Source organism: Entelurus aequoreus, linkage group LG18 (assembly GCF_033978785.1).
Source record: "Entelurus aequoreus isolate RoL-2023_Sb linkage group LG18, RoL_Eaeq_v1.1, whole genome shotgun sequence".
Taxonomy (NCBI): domain Eukaryota; kingdom Metazoa; phylum Chordata; class Actinopteri; order Syngnathiformes; family Syngnathidae; genus Entelurus; species Entelurus aequoreus.
Window position 1 is genome coordinate 22,305,259 of NC_084748.1, and position 16,497 is coordinate 22,321,755.

The window sequence follows — 16,497 nt, forward strand, 5'->3', positions numbered from 1 at the left end:
AATTAGTGAGAATGAGTATGGGAGGGTTTTAGGGTTGGTGCACTAAGTGTATCTTGTGTTTTGTATATTAATTTAATAATAAAATAAAAAATACAACAATTGGAGTGGAATATATTATTTGTTCCGGTTTGGTCACATTGTTTGATATGTGACGGAATCAAGCAAGCAGCATTATACAGCACGTGTTTGATGGAGAAGTTGTTAATGGAGTCTCGGATTGAAAATACACTTTTTTCCCTCGGAGTTTATGAGGCCAATGAGGTATGATTCTTTCTGATATGCATGTGAAATCAATGTGTTTTCTTTTATTGGATGTCAGTCAGACTAAGTTATGTTTGCTTATTTCATTACTTCTGACGGCATTATTATTTGGCATCGTTGGTAACGTGAAGAAGGCATGGCTAAAATACATGTCAGTGAGCAAAACGAATGACTTGAGCCTTGATTAAGACCTCGGAGGAAGTAACATATACAGCAGGGGTCACCAACCTTTTTGAAACCAAGGGATACTTCTTGGGTACTGATTAATGCGAAGGGCTACCAGTTAGATACACACTTAAATAAATTGCCAGAAGTAGCCAATTTGCTCAATTTACCTTTAACTCTGTTATTATTAATAATTAATGATATTTATCTTTGTGGAAACACTGATCATCTTAATGATTTCTCACAATAAATATATATAGAAACAGATAAATATCAATATGCAACACTTTATTTTTATATTTTCTCTAAGTGCAGATTTTTCAAATTGAACATTTTCAAATGATCACTTCTAAGACAGTCTTGTGAAATCACAATATCCCATTTTAACTAGCTAGCCACTAACATTTTTTAACAAATCATGAAATACTTTGCACCATGTTTGTACAAATAATAACTCATGTAAAATACAAAAGTAAACTCTCAAATTTTTAAATCATGTCACACTTTGAACTGGACACCAAATCTGTTATCTGTTTCTTTGTCAATTAGTGGGAAGCCTGGCATTGCATGCTGTTAACTAGTGTGTTGTACTCTGGTGTGTAACTTGACACTGCAACTCTGAGTGAGTCTTGCAGATGTGCATCAGTGAGGCGTGTTCTGTGTTTGTTCTTGATGAAGTTCATGTCAGAAAAGGCTGATTCACAAAGATGAGATTTTTCCTCATTGTTTGCGGAACCTTCTTAATCTTTTGGACATATTTTCACAGCAATCTGGCCTTAAGCTTAATTATGATAAATGTAAAATGTTAAGGATCGGAAATCTAAAGGGAACGTCCTTTCGAATGGAATGCAAAGTGCCTGTTTTGTGGACAGATGGACCAGTTCACATACTTGGTGTTGTTGTCCCAGAAAATCTGGAAGATCTAGGCTCAGTAAATTATGATAATCGACTAAGAAAGCTGGACAAAATTATGCAATTATGGAAAGGGAAATCCCTAACCTTGTATGGTAAAATGTCTATTGCCAACTCGTTAATTATTCCTCAATTTATTTATTTGTTTTTGTCATTACCAGCTCCATCACAAAACTTTAAGATTTATGAGCGGAGGGTCTTCGATTTTGTCTGGAACGGCAAACCAGAAAAGATTAAAAGAAAGGTTTTGTACAAAGAGTATGAATATGGGGGCCTGAAACTTCTCAACCTTGAAGCTATGTGTCTGTCTTTAAAAGCATCAATTGTTCCAAAGATGTATTTAAACATTGAGTGGTACACAAATGTCCTGTTGGACAAAAAACATGTACTGTATCAAAATAAATTGTATCCTTTTTTACAAGTGATCCCCTCCCAGAGAGTCTGCTGGGAAACATGGCGGGGTTCATAAAGGAAACAATCCACTCATGGTGGTGTCTTCAATTTTATGTGCCAGAAAAAAGAGACGATATTTTGCAGCAGTTAATGTGGATGAACTCTAATATTGTAATAGATGGAAAGCCTTTCTTTTGGAAAAATATGTTTGAAAGAGGAATCATTTTTGTCAATGATATTATCAATGAGAATGGTAAAATTATGAAGTATGATGAATTTAGAGCTATGTATGGTGATGCTTGCTCAAGCTTTTCATTTTATCAACTAACTGGAGTAATTGGGAAAAGATGGAAACAAATAATTAATTATGGAACTACTAAATTATTAGTTTGTAAACCTCTAATAAGAAATTCTAATTGGCAAAAAGGAACTAAAATAAATAGAAAAATATATAATTTTTATTTAATAAAGAAATCTTTGAAGGCTGCCTCATACAACACAAATGGAAAATGGGAGGACTTTTTTGACTGCCCGTTGCCATGGGATGCCATATTCAAACTAATCTATAAAACCACTATCGATGTGCAAAATCGTTATTTTCAAATTAAAATTATTTATAACTTCTTACCCACAGGGAAAATGTTAAAATTATGGAATACGACAGAGTCAGATGATTGCCGATTTTGTTGTCAGGAGCCTGAACCCACCCTGCATTTGTTTTGGTATTGTCATATTGTGTCTTTGTTTTGGGTGGAAGTTGAAAAAATGTGTTTAAGGATTGGTTTGTTTATAAAGCTTAATGTGGTTTCTGTTATTTTAGGAGAGTTCATTGACAATCATGATTTAGTCAATTTAATTATAGTACTCGGTAAAATGTTTATTTTTAAGGCCAACAACAGATATTCACTTAGTATTACTTTCTTTAAAACATTTATTCAGTATTTTCTAACTTTAGAAAGTTACATGGTTGAAAACGATAATGATGCCAAAAAACATTTTAAAAAAAGATGAGAAGTCCTCAAAGGCTTATTTTGAAAGTATAATTATGTTTATAGATTATATGATATCTGTTGTTGTGTTCCCTAATTTGAGTGACCTGGACATAATCTGGACTGTACATAAATGCTTATTTTGAAAATGTAATTTTGTTTATAAATGATATGCAATCTGTTGTGTTACCTAATTTTTTTGTGTGTACATGAATGAAGGTGTGTGTTGCTGAGTCCGACTTGGACATTATCTGGACTGGGCCTGGTTTAAAAAACCCTTTAAACAAATCTAATTTCATTGACAACCTGGTCTGTTGAAGATAAGGCCCTTTTTAAAAAAATAAAATAAAATAAGATAAATAAATAAAAAACATTTTCTTGGATAAAAAAGAAAGTAAAACATTATAAAAATAATTACATAAAAAATAGTAATTAATGAAAATGTTAGTGGACCAGCAGCCTATACAATCATGTATGTATGTCACGTGTGTCCCTTGCAGATGTATTGTCTATGTTGTGGGAACCAGAATATTGGTAGCAGAAAGAAATAACCCCTTTTGTGTGAGTGGGTGTGGATGAGTGTGCATGGGGGAGGTTGTTTGGGTTGATGCACTGATTGAGAGTGTATCTTGTGTTTTTTCTATGTAGATTTAATTTAAAAAAAAAAAAAAAAAAAAAAAAAAAAAATTTTTTTTAAAAAAAAATTTTTTTTTTTTTTTTTTTTTTTTAGACAGGCCCGCGGGCGACTCATCTGGTCCTTACGGGCGACCTGGTGCCCGCGGGCACCGCGTTGGTGACCCCTGATATACAGTGTTGGCTAGGAATTTTCAAAATGGTGTCCCAGGGACCCCGTCAAGTCATAAAAATGGGGTCCCACAGTACATTTTTGGGGTCCCAATTTTTTGTAAGCGTTTTTAAAACAAATTATAAATGTATGCATTATCCCGTTATATCTCACAATCTATATTGTGTTTTGGAAAAAGGTTGTCATAAACGTTACTTAATTCATTAAAAAAAAATAATATAAAAGAAAACCAATTTTTATGCATATTTATTCTGTTATAAACATTCATTCACTTTTATTATTTCCTTCATGCATCTTAACTTTACCGCTGCTGTTAGTTTTTTCTATATTTGTATTTAGTAAGTTGTAGGTGTATATATTTCAGTGTAAAAGTGTAGAAAGTTTTTTGCTTAGGTCATACAATTCTGATAATCGTGTGCCATGGCATGGATATATTATTTATTTAACGCTTAAATGTCTTCAGTCTACATCAACTTCAGATCTATCCGTCAATTCTAAGTTGTTGTTCTTTTTATCTCGTTTTTTTGTTTGTTTTCTGCCCTTTTTGTCAAAGAAAACTATGTTTTTTATGGCAAACACACTAAATATGCAACATCTTCCACAACATTTTTTTTTCAAAGTGGAACATTTGATGTGAAGTAATCAGAGCCTCAATAATTCATAAAACATTGGTTTTGATTCAATATTATGTTTTGAGCAATGACAGTTTTAAAGAAAAAAAAACAGCTTTGTCAACATTAAAACTTTTTCTGAATTAAATTTCACCTGTAAGCTTTTTTATTCCACTTTTATGCTTTTGTTTATTTTAATAGTATTTTTAGAATGTGCCGTGGACCTTTAAAACATTCGTTTCGGGCCGCAAATGGCCTCCGGGCCACACTTTCGACACCCCTGCTATAGAGAATAAAAAATTAAATCTGATAAATCTATCGATAAAAAGCAGAGCCTGGTGACGCATGCGCATTTATCATAACGCACAGTGCATCTCTGCTTCAGTAAACAATGACGGTGATGATGGGAGCGACACTTGCTTACTTTTCAGCCACTTCTCCAAGAGACTCCTTTTGAACACTCCTCGCACATTAACACTTCAAAAGGCACAGATGTGCCCCGTTTGTTGACATACAAAGTATGTTTTTGGGGTGGAGGAGTCTGGTCGGGTGCTGATTAACTTGAAGCTAACAGCTAGCCTGTCTCCATCCTCGAACGATGTCGATCCAGCGGGAGATAAAAGTGAAGTTTCCATGGACTCACAAAGACTAAAACAAGTCATTTACTGGAGACCTGGCACAGGATGAAGATAAAAAGGTTGACTTTACACTCACCTTAGTGTTTACCATGAAGTCTTTCTTTTGACAGCCCTTCGCGGTAAAGTTGTCCGAGTGCAAACTGAGGCAGTATTTGTCACTGATAAAACTTTCGGTGAATCAAAATGTACGACCAATAAAAACGCAATAAACGGGGATGGAAATTTGACCCGGCAAATATAAAGAAAACAAAACACCGGCGGAAAGCGATAATCGATCAAATAAAAAAAACAAGCAAACCCGGCGGCGTAGTTGCACGTCCTTTCTGTTTTCAATGTGTAAAGAGACACAAAAAGTGCGGTAACGCCAACACTGATATACTATTTATAGTCGCGGCGGAGAGTGTTTTCTTAAGAAAAAATTATTGAGAAGCACTGCTCAATACCAATAACTGCACCTCAGGGGGCCCTTTTGTGGAACTCTTGAAGTTCACAGACGACACCACCGTCATCGATGTCATCCAGGACAGAAGCGAGTATGTCTACAAACACACACACACATGCACACACATACACACACACACACGCACACACTCCTCCCGTCTCCATTCTGACTCTGCATCTCCATCCCCGGAAGCTAGCTCAGCTGTTCTGGCGATGCAATGGGGAAATGCCCTCCAAAAGGCAGACTACAATGGGCACCACTGCCTTTTACGGCGTCGAATTGGTGCTACCAATTGTGAGTTCAAATATATATTTTTTTCACTTTTAATAATTTTTTTGCAATTTTAATTTTGACAGTACCACATAAGATATGTTTTAATTGCTGATGCGTTTGATTTTTAAATGCGCCTGAAAATAACCCGTTTTGTACACTGTTGAGGTGATTCAATGGCCAGTAGGGCATACATTTTTCCTGTATAGTATTTCAGTCCTAGTAACATCACTATGAGCCCATTGACGTTCTAGAAACATAAGCGGCAGCTCAGCTCACTCACAGTCCTTGAGGTGAAGGCTAATTAGCTTTTACCGTAACGTTAGCTCACTGTGCCGTGTGTGTGCGTGCGTGCATGCGCGTGTGTGCATGTGTGTGTGCACCCCACATGAAACGGACAGCAAAGTCCTGTCTGTCTGAGAGAAAGACCAGCATTATTGACCTACAGTTAATAACTAAGTTATTTCACTTTACCTTTTTCTGTGTGGATTGAGCTGTGTTGAAGCAGCAAAAAACGACATTATGTTAAATGAAGAGTTTCTTGAAGCTGTCTCTGATAGTTGATATAATAATGTAACTGCATCATAAAGCCTACATGAACTCCATAGTGTTCAGGGATGAATAGTCTCTCCTATTGCTATTGTACTATTTTTTCAGCTATAGCATACTTGCCAACCTTGAGACCTCCAATATCGGGAGGTGGGGGGTAGGGGGTGGGGGTGGGGGGGTGGGGGGGCTTGGTCGGGGGTGGGGGGTGGCGTGGTTGGGGCGGGGGGTGTGGTTATTTACAGCTAGAATTCACCAACTCGAGTATTTCATATATATTTCATATATATATATATATGTATGAAATACTTGACTTTCAGTGAATTCTAGCTATATATATATATTTATTTATTTTATTTACATAAAAGAAATACTTAAATTTCAGTGTTCCGGTGGCTAACCATTAGATGGCAGTATTGTCCTGTTTAACTTCTCCATTCATGAATGAGTATATCATTTCGGCCACCGTGTTCAATGGAGAAGTCTGTTCTACATATTTACAGGCAACATACACCTTCCCCTTCGAACTGTCCTGGATGAACTGAAATTCTTGTTTCCATTCGTTTGAATTCGTTAGGCAAGCTGTTTATATTGCGTGAGAACAGGCTGTCCCCACTCAGTCTCAGGTCCGCATTGAGCTGGAGGGGGCGTGGCCTGCAGCTCCGGCTGAATACCGGGAGTTTGTCGGGAGAAAATCTCTGCCGGGAGGTTGTCGGGAGAGGCGCTGAATACCGGGATTCTCCCGCTAAAAACGGGAGGGTTGGCAAGTATGGCTATAGTTACATTAATCATTAGTAATGTAGCAGCCTAGTTTTGAATGGCAGGGTCCCTGCTATCACATGTTGATAAAAAATATAACATTTACATAATAAAAATCAACTACAGGCTTCCCAAATGCTGTAATAAATTAAGCATGATGAGTTGAGCATATGTCAGCATGTGGCCCCACTTTTAACTATTTTTTTCAAACGCTTATTGCAAACGCTTACTTACAGTAAGTCATTAATTTGACTTAGTAAGTCATTATTTTGACTTAGAAAAATTACTAAGTCAAAATATTGACTTACTAAGTCATAATAATGATTTACTTAGTATCTCAGGTAACTAGGACTGTTTTGTGTTTTGTTTTTACTTTATGGAAAAAATATCAAGATATATATCGCATATCGCCATTCAGCAAATGGAGCGGAAAACACAACCAAAAATTGTAGGTTTCTTCACTCTTCTGCATCGCCTCGTCCCCCCCAAACCCCACCACCAGCAACTCCTCCACCGCCAGATCCCCAGCTATCCTCTAAACACAGAGGCAGTGGGTGGAACCCGGAGTGAGCTAGAGACCCCAAGTATGCAGGGTGTATTTATCATACCAAACACTGTGAGTACAGCATTATTTATTTTATGTTAAATGATGAAATATAAAATGTAGACTAAGCTATATTAAGTCAGTTATTGTATTCTTCCCAGAAATGTTTTGCAGACTATGTAGAATGCACCGTCAAAGGGCATCACATGGTCCCTCTCAAAGGCCGTTCATAGAGGTCCCCTGCATTAACTACAGACGTGATGCCTTGGACTCGCACTTGAGCTCAGCGATTCACGTTTCGTGTGTGGGCATTGCAGCCCAATCAAGCCGAAGTAAGTGTTTCTGAATGGTTCAGCAATAACCAAAAAAAAAACATGGTTTAAAGTAACAGTGACTGTTTAATGTTTGTGTATTAGATCTGCCCATCAATGAGGCATTTCAGCTTATTTTGAATTTGGAGCATGAGGCCATAATTGGAGGCTTTAAATGTCTATACTGGCTGGTAAAGCACGAGATTGCACACCATACCAATTACCCAACATTGTTGGATCTGGCAGACCTCCGAGGCTGCGAATATTTTTCCAAACTGAAGGTAAAACAATATATATATATTATACAGTGTACATTTGCTGTCATTTGTTTCTAGTAGAATTAACGGGGACGGCGTGGCGAAGTTGGTAGAGTGGCTGTGCCAGCAATCGGAAGGTTGCTGGTTACTGGGGTTCAATCCCCACCTTCTACCATCCTAGTCACGTCCGTTGTGTCCTTGGGCAAGACAGTTCACCCTTGCTCCTGATGGCTGCTGGTTAGCGCCTTGCATGGCAGCTCCCGCCATCAGTGTGTGAATGTGTGTGTGAATGGGTGAATGTGGAAATACTGTCAAAGCGCTTTGAGTACCTTGAAGGTAGAAAAAGCGCTATACAAGTATAACCCATTTATCATTTATTTAACTATAATTTAAGGATATATTATTTCCCTAGATTGATCAGAGGACCAACTACAAGTCCCACAGGATTGTGGACGAAATGCTCCAAATCATTGATGAAGTGGTGGAGGAGCCCATTTTAGAGGCCATCAAGTCATCAAAGGCTATTGGCCTTGAAATTTTAAAGTCCACAGATATCTCTGTAACGCAACAGTTAGATACCCATGTTAGGTACAGTAGTGGTCACCTTCTTCATTTTTTAAATGTTTCAGTGATGGCGTCTTCATGTGTGTGTGTGTGTGTGTGTGTGAGTAACAAAACCAGGTAAGACAAATTTGAAATGAAAAATGTTCTTTTGTTAATACTCCAGGTACACAGACAAGGAAGGAGAGATGTTCGGTCAATTCTTGGACCTTGTAACCATTCCATATGGCACAGCTACAACTATAACTAAAGCTGTGAAGGAGGTCATGACACAGAAAAAGATTCCCCAGGACCGCATCTTTGGCCTTGGAAATTGCTGACTGACTAGTTAGTGTCAGTGCACTGTGCTGCTCATCGCCTGGCACTAGCATGTAAAGATGCAGCAGATGGAGTGCCATATATGAAAATCTTCAGAAAGCACCTACAAGACCTGCACCTTTATTTTAGGAATAGTGCAAACCCCACCAGCGCTCTACAAGCAGCTGCTACTGTGCTTGGAGTAGCAGACCTGAAAGTCACAGTAAGTGAAAACATCAGGTGTTTGAAGTGAAGTACATCACATTCCTGAGATAAATATTGAATTAACTGCCCCAGCCCCCACCGCAGGAGGTTAAAGACACTAGGAAGCTGTCACAAGAGAAGGCCATTTCAAATCTCCAGAGAAATCTACCTGCAGTACTTACTACACAAGCTGAGGAGGCAGACTTAAAGAAGGATCCTGTGGCATGGGGGTTGTACACCTACTGTGCAACTTACAGATTTGTTGCAGACATCCAGCTTTCAAAGTTGTTCCAGAAAGAAAACATCAATTGCAAGACAATCAAGAACCATGTAAGATGTGATGTCACATTGATCTTAATTTAATGCATGTCACCTGTCCTTTGAAAATATAAAATCATGTTTAATTTGTATGTCTATTATAGGTTCCTGTTACCATTGAGACATTGAGGAACATTAAGCAGCAGGTGAACGGCAACCTGAGGGCTCCTTTTTAGCTCAGGTTGAAGAGAAGGTGACCAGTCTGAACATCGATGCAGAAGAGGAGAGGACAAGACGTGGGACAGCTCATTCCATCACCACCTTATGGGAACGTTTTCAGACACAATTAAGCAAGCTCAAGAATGAATAAACAATAATAACCCGCCTGAAATATGAGCCTACATTTGAATTTTCTCTCACATGTAATGTGAATAGGTCATAGACCCCTACATTGATGGACTCATTCAGCACCTGGAGCTGAGGTTCCAGCAGCTTGGAATTCTTGGTGCTTTTAGTTCACTGGGACCACAAGGACCACAAGCTGATGAGAGTCAGACTGTCTCTGACCTAAAACTACTGGCCAAGCAGTTCCCTCCCATCAGTGAGAAGGCACTTCTCCAAGAGTGGCAGAGCTACAGAGTCGTAATAACAACCGGAATACTGAAAGTGAGTGACAGTCATTAACACAATATTAAGTTATGTGAGTTTATGCATATCTGTCATTGAGCTATGTTCTCATCCATCAGGACAAGTCCCAGCTGGAGGTGATGACATTCTTAGTATCTCAGGTAACTAGGACTGTTTTGTGTTTTGTTTTTACTTTACGGAAAACATATCGAGATATATATCATATATTGCCATTCAGCATACGGAGCGGTAAAGACAACCAAAAATTGTAGGCTTCTTCACGCGACGAAGCCGGCCTACTTCACCACAGTCTGTAGTCTATTCCCCCCCCCCCCCGGGCTGTGGTGGCAGCGATGAAATGGAGACGTGTTTGAAGCCGCATCGCTTGGTGGATTGTCGGCCCATTACAGCTACTGTAGTCAGAGATACAAGTATTACTATGGTGTGTGTATAAGGACCGCAAAATGGCACCCATTAGCAGACATATTATCTGGCGTTTTATTTCGCAATATTATGCAAAACCAACTTTTCTTACCTTCTGGTACCTGCTCATGTGTATTTGAGATCTGCATAAGTCCTGAAAATTTGCGTACGTCCGCCACTGTTGTCCGTGCCGATTCCGTAGTCGATAAGCTTCTTCTTTTTCACTATCTTCTTGTTATGGGGCATTCACCCTCCGCTGTTGCCATTTCTAATATAAAGTAGCGTAAAGTTCTAACTTATATCTCGCTATGGAAGCGCTAAAAACTATCAGTGTAGTGAGTTTACATAAATCACCCATGGAACTTTAGTTATTAGAGAGTCCAATTTGGACGTTTTTTCACGGGACACATTTCCGTCGTTGTTGCACTAGTGAGCCACAGATGAGAAGATGCTGCTCTGTTGTTGATTTAAGTAGTCTGAATGTCATTAAAACAGTTAGCTCCATCTTTTGACACTTCTTCCACTCCTGTCCTTGCACGCTACAACAAAGATGACGGGGAGAAGACGCTGCCGAAGGTGAGCCACGTAAATAATACCGCCCACTAAACGGGGCATCCTGAAGCGACTTTCAGAAAGCGACTTGAAAATGGTTTGTAAAACATAATCTATGCAACATTTTGGCCAAGGAACCACCATTATATATTTTGTAGACCACAAGGAAATGTTTTAAATTAAAAAAAAAAATCTAAATATGACCCCTTTAATGCGCCTTATAATCCGGTGCGCCTTTTGTATGAAAAAAGACCTGAATAGACCAGCTCGTCGGCAGTGCGCCTTATAATCCGGAAAATTCAGTAGAGTCTACAGAAGTTATAGGCGGTGTCAGTAATACAAGTAAATAAAAGAAATAAAGAATAACAATAATGAGGGGAACACTGTACAATGAGTTGAAAAAGTAAATATGATGTCTTATTCCACTTATCTCTTATTGCACTTGGGGTTATTGCACGCATTTTCCATGTTGCATAGTAACACTGTATTGTTTTTTTGGTTGTTTTATTTTTTAGGTTAATATTGCACACTTGTATCAATCACACGTTAGTCTATGAGGTGTGGCATGAAGTATTTCCTTCCCATCTTAATGTCCTGTGCTAAAAGTCTCGGCAGCTGGGAAAAAGCTGCTGTGGTAGCGAGCCTTGTGGGTAGAGATACTCTCTGGCCTGTGATGTCGCAAATTGTGACTCGGGTCCTTCCTCTGGAACACAGCATGAGCCGGGTGCTGTTTGTCCTTGAGGGGCTCTGTACTTTTTCCCCTGCAACGCTGTTTACAGTGTAGGGGAGCTTGAGAATTAGCTCTTTTGTCTTGTCTTGTCCTACCGGTTGGATGTGTCCTGAACGCCTCCCTGGGGAGGCGTTCGGGAAGCATTCTGACCAGATGCCCGAACCACCTCATCTGGCTCTTCTCGATGTGGAGGAGCAGTGGCTTTACTCTGAGCTCCTCTTCTTACCCTATCTCTAAGGTAGAGCCCCGCCACCCAACGGAGGAAACTCATTTCGGCCACTTGTAACCGTGATCTTGTCCTTTCGGTCATAACTCAAAGCTCAATATATCAGTATGTGGCATTAAACTGTCAAATAGATTAAGCAAAGAAGTCAAACAAAGTACTAATATGATCCAGTTTGATAAACCGCTCAAACTCAAAGTACAAGACAGAAGAATCCTGATAAACATTATTGAATAAGGTGATCGTTTTATTTATCTCATTATGTGAGTCACAGCTTACATACGTGTACAGCTCTGGTAATGGGTACATTCGCACCCACCTGCACAAATGTACTTCAAAATGTAACAATCAAAATGAATCTGACTTTTTGTTTGTTTATTAGGGCATGCATATATAATATGCATTAGTTTGACCATTTAAAATCAACGATAATAAAAAGGAGATGCTTGGAAATAGCATAAAATTGGGTGGCCGGGGGCGGGCCGCGCTCTCCGGGGTTGGGGGTTGGGCTCGTGGGGGCCCGGTTGCTGGTGGGGAGGGGGCGGTCTTCCCGTCTGGTTGCGGGGAGTCTCTGGGCCCCCCGGGTGTGGCATCCCGCCTTTCAACCCGTGTGGGGCGTGGTCTCTCGCTGGCTTGAGGTCTGGCTGTCCCCTGCTTCTCTCGTGCCTTGTCCTCTGCCGGGTGCGTCTGTCTGCGGCCTGCTGCTGGCTCTTACGGGCGGCACGGTGGGCCTGACTCTAGGGTTCCTGTCGCTGGCCGGCCTGGCTGCGTGGGGCCGGTGGTCCCTGGTTCCCTGGGCGCCACACCTGCTGCTTGTGGGTTGGGCTCTCTGGGTTGCTGGGGCCGTACTCTGGCTCCCACACACTCTGGGAGTCAAATATATTGTACATACAAATACACTTATACTCACATACATACATAATACATACATACATACTTAGGTACCTACGCTCCCACATACATACACAATTACAGTGCATATCTACATACTCAAAGTTCGTACATCCACACGCACATTCACTGCACAAACATACACATACTGTACGTATACATTCACTGTACAAACACATACACACATACTGTACATATACATTCACTGTACAAACACATATACACATTCTGTACGTATACAAGTACATATACATACATACACTCATGCACATAATCACGTTTCATCAAACATATACTAACGTTGTTGCCCTAGGGTAAACTGGGTAACACATGGCACACTGACAAAGCTTAACTTATTGTTACTGTAACAATCTACAAGGTTAATATAGGTTGCTTCTCTTTCTTCCCCTCCATTCTTCTGCATTCTTTCGTATCTCTAGTTATCATTACGTATATGCAGTGCTGGGTTAGTTACTGAAAACCAGTAAATAGTTACAATTACTAGTTACTTAATTTAAAAAGTAACTCAGTTACTAACTCAGTTACTTACATCAAAAAGTAATGCGTTACTTTGAAAAGTAACTATTTAGTTACTTCTTTTTTTCTTCTTTTTTTTTAAAGCTCCCATTAATGCCCTTTTAGCCTTCATTACAATACTGTTATTGCACTGGAGAATAATACAATCTGTTGATCAACTTGACATGCATTTTTATTTTCATTTTAACATAATTAATGAAAAACAGTGCAACATAAAAAGGCATTTCTCCTTTCTTTAAACTTGGACCAATGACCATTAATAAAAAAACAAGTTAAAGTGCAACATAAGAAGGCACATCATCTTCCTTGAAACATAGATAGTGAAATAAAGCCTGACACCTGGAGTGATGCTGCTGTCTTCCACACTTGGATCCATGGATTGTAGAATCCTTGTTTTCAGTGGCAGGATCATTGACACAGATGGTGAAGTTTCAGTGCTCAGTAGAGATGTAACACTTTTGAGGAGTTTAAGCACCTGGAGGACCTCCTCTGCCACTCTCACATCATCATCAGACAGGTTGATGATGTCTTTGACATTTGTCCGCAGGGTGTTGTGGGTCAATGCAGAGTATATAGCTGCCTGCTGCTGCAACATATCATAAGTGGAGTTCCACTTCGTTGGGACATCATGTATGAGCTTTATGAGTAGGCAGCTTTAGCATTTCTTGCTTTGTCTTAAGTACATGAGCATCTGTTGTGCTAGGAAACCTCCTTCCTGATCCATCCTATTGACTGAGATGTGATGCCAAATTCACTACATGTGCAAAGCACCTACCTGTGGTCCCAGTCCTGCCTCATTCACTGCATTTATGTGATTTTTGGCATTATCACTTGTGACTGGGATATCTTTATCTTCCATTCCTCCACTGCTTGTGTCAGTACCTGCGCAAGGTGACTCTCGTAGAGGGGGCGTGTCTGCTCATCTGCCAGTCTGCTGTGATGAAGTGAGCGCTTATCGTCACATTGTTCCCCTGGACGTGCACCAGTCTGTCGTGAGCGCAACAGATGATGCTCTGGATAGTTCATCCACAACTTTTTTCTTCTCCTGCTCATAAAGATCTGGCACAATCTTATCGCTGAAGTGGGTGCGCGACGGGATGTCATAACGTGGCTCAAGCACGTTCAGCATGTGTTTAAAACCCTCGTCTTGCACAACTGAGTCTGCTCCTATAAACACACAGATTAAATGGCGCGGGGCGTTCAAGCTCCTCCGTTACTCCGCTCGCCATGACCACGCTGTGTGTGGACTGAACGTGCATGAGAACAACCTTTTTGTTTTGTTTTATATATCAAACCGCGGATCACGTGTGTCCCTCCCCCCCACAGCCACACCCAGACACACACGCCTCTTTTCTTCTCTCCGGCGTGTGACAGAGGAAGATTCAGAAGATACTACATAAAAAATAACGTAAGATAACGCAGTAACGCATCATGTAGTAACGGTAACTGAGTTACTGAATATAAAAAAATAACGTGTTAGATTACTAGTTACCGCCGAAACTAACGCGTTAGTCCCAACACTGCGTATATGTATTGTTGCATTTTAACAACTGTATTGTTGATAATAGAGGTAAATTATGGGTATTGTTCATTATCAATAGCGCTATTTCTATTGGTATTTGTATTGCTCCATTTGTAGTGTAATAATGCTCATTGTCATTTCTGTATTATTTTTTATTTTCGCTAACTGCTTATTTGCTATCACTTTTACCATCATATTTGTGCATGTCATATTTGCTGATGTTGCTCTATTGTTGTTGTTGTTGTTGTTGTTATTATTGTTGTGTTTGCTGTTGTTGTTTTTGTCTCTCTGTCTTATCCCCCTCTTGTCCCCACAATTTCCCCCTCTGTCTTCCCTTTTTTCTCTTTCTATCCCCTCCTGCTCCGGCCCGGCTGCACCAAATGATAATATAAATACATTTAATAAAGTCAAATACAAATAAGGCAACACGAGAAGTATCCTACACTTCTCTTCTGTAAAGTAAATCTGAACAGCCGATATGGGCATCTAAATCAACTATATGATTTACCTGAGAAGCTGGACAGGACAAAAAAAAAAAAAAAGCAAGCATAACAATTTCCCAAAAACTTGGAAAAATGCGATTCATAGCGTTACTTTTTGGTGTAACCATCATGAGCGTTCTGTTCAGGTATATTTCTTTTATATTTTGATAAATCATCATATTTATGTATTACTACATTTAAATAGGTATTGCTCAATCTTTAAGCTGTGTGTATTTGATTTCAGTTTGCTTTTGACATCTTATTTAGAATTGTAGTTGAAACTTTTACAACCTTGTGTTGCGCTCATGATGGCGTAACCAAACTAGATTTCATTTAATGATCTTATTTGGAAAATGTATTCCCTTTTTTACATTTAGTATATTTAAATATTCATTTATAAACATTGAATACATTTCAAATATCAATAAAATGCAATTGCCTTCATCTTATAGGGTAATGTTTAGTTACACCAAGTCATGAGCGTAACACTAAGCTTCATCACTTTGACTTGTAATATCTCTAATTCTGGTGGTGTTTTATGCTATTTTCTTTTTGGAACATGTACTATACATATGATACAATAAAGTCACATATAAAAGTATGTTTATAGCAATACTTAAATATTGCCTTTGAAAGTAACACTCCAATGTCTATTAGTGGAGCTGTACACATACTGTAACTATATAATCAAGACACATTTATATTTCTTTGTGTTATAGACCGAGCACAGGAAGTGAACAAAGAAACAAAAGGTGTAGGATAAGCGGTCGAAAATGTCCGGATGGATATTGTAGCTTTGGTGTTTTGTTTGTTTGCTGTTATTACTGCAACTTTGATGTCCTTTGTTTACATACAAACTGATACTGTACTTTGTTTTTATCAGCACTTTGCCTGTCTTTTGTTTTTGAATGTACAAAAGTCTTATAGTTTTGTAACAACCAAATGAGTAGCATTGTTTGAGTATAAATAGGTATTTCTAAAAGTAAGTAGTAATTAATTGTTGGTTAGCACTTCCATAAAAATATCTAAATCAGAATTTATAAGCTACTGAATTGTGTACATTTCATAATCCCATTAGTCGACTAATTGTTAATATTAGTTGACCATCAAAATAGTCATTGGTTGCAGCACAGTATTGTTGTATTGAAATATACCGTACTCTGTAGTGTTTTTCTCTATAGGGCATGATTCTCATATCAAAGGACATCCATGGATGGCAATGAGATTTAACAGTTAAAATCTATGAAAACTCTTCCCTTGTTGCTAATGCAACAGTATTGCACTTGC

General features: G+C 39.0%; 1 long non-coding RNA gene across 3 annotated transcripts; it reads left to right on the forward strand.

Moving 5' to 3' along the window:
• The first annotated feature begins 5,438 nt into the window (after positions 1–5,438).
• LOC133633539 (uncharacterized) lies at positions 5,439–16,085 on the forward strand. 3 transcript variants are annotated; one of them, XR_009821774.1, is made up of 10 exons: positions 5,439–5,510; positions 7,210–7,407; positions 7,497–7,667; positions 7,752–7,927; positions 8,316–8,491; positions 8,631–8,984; positions 9,059–9,295; positions 9,388–9,889; positions 9,970–10,011; positions 15,930–16,085. It is a non-coding gene; the product is annotated as an uncharacterized LOC133633539 (long non-coding RNA). The 3 variants fall into 3 exon arrangements; XR_009821773.1 differs by lacking the exon at positions 15,930–16,085 and adding an exon at positions 10,824–11,177; XR_009821775.1 differs by lacking the exons at positions 8,316–8,491; positions 15,930–16,085 and adding an exon at positions 10,824–11,177.
• The last annotated feature ends 412 nt before the right edge of the window (positions 16,086–16,497 follow it).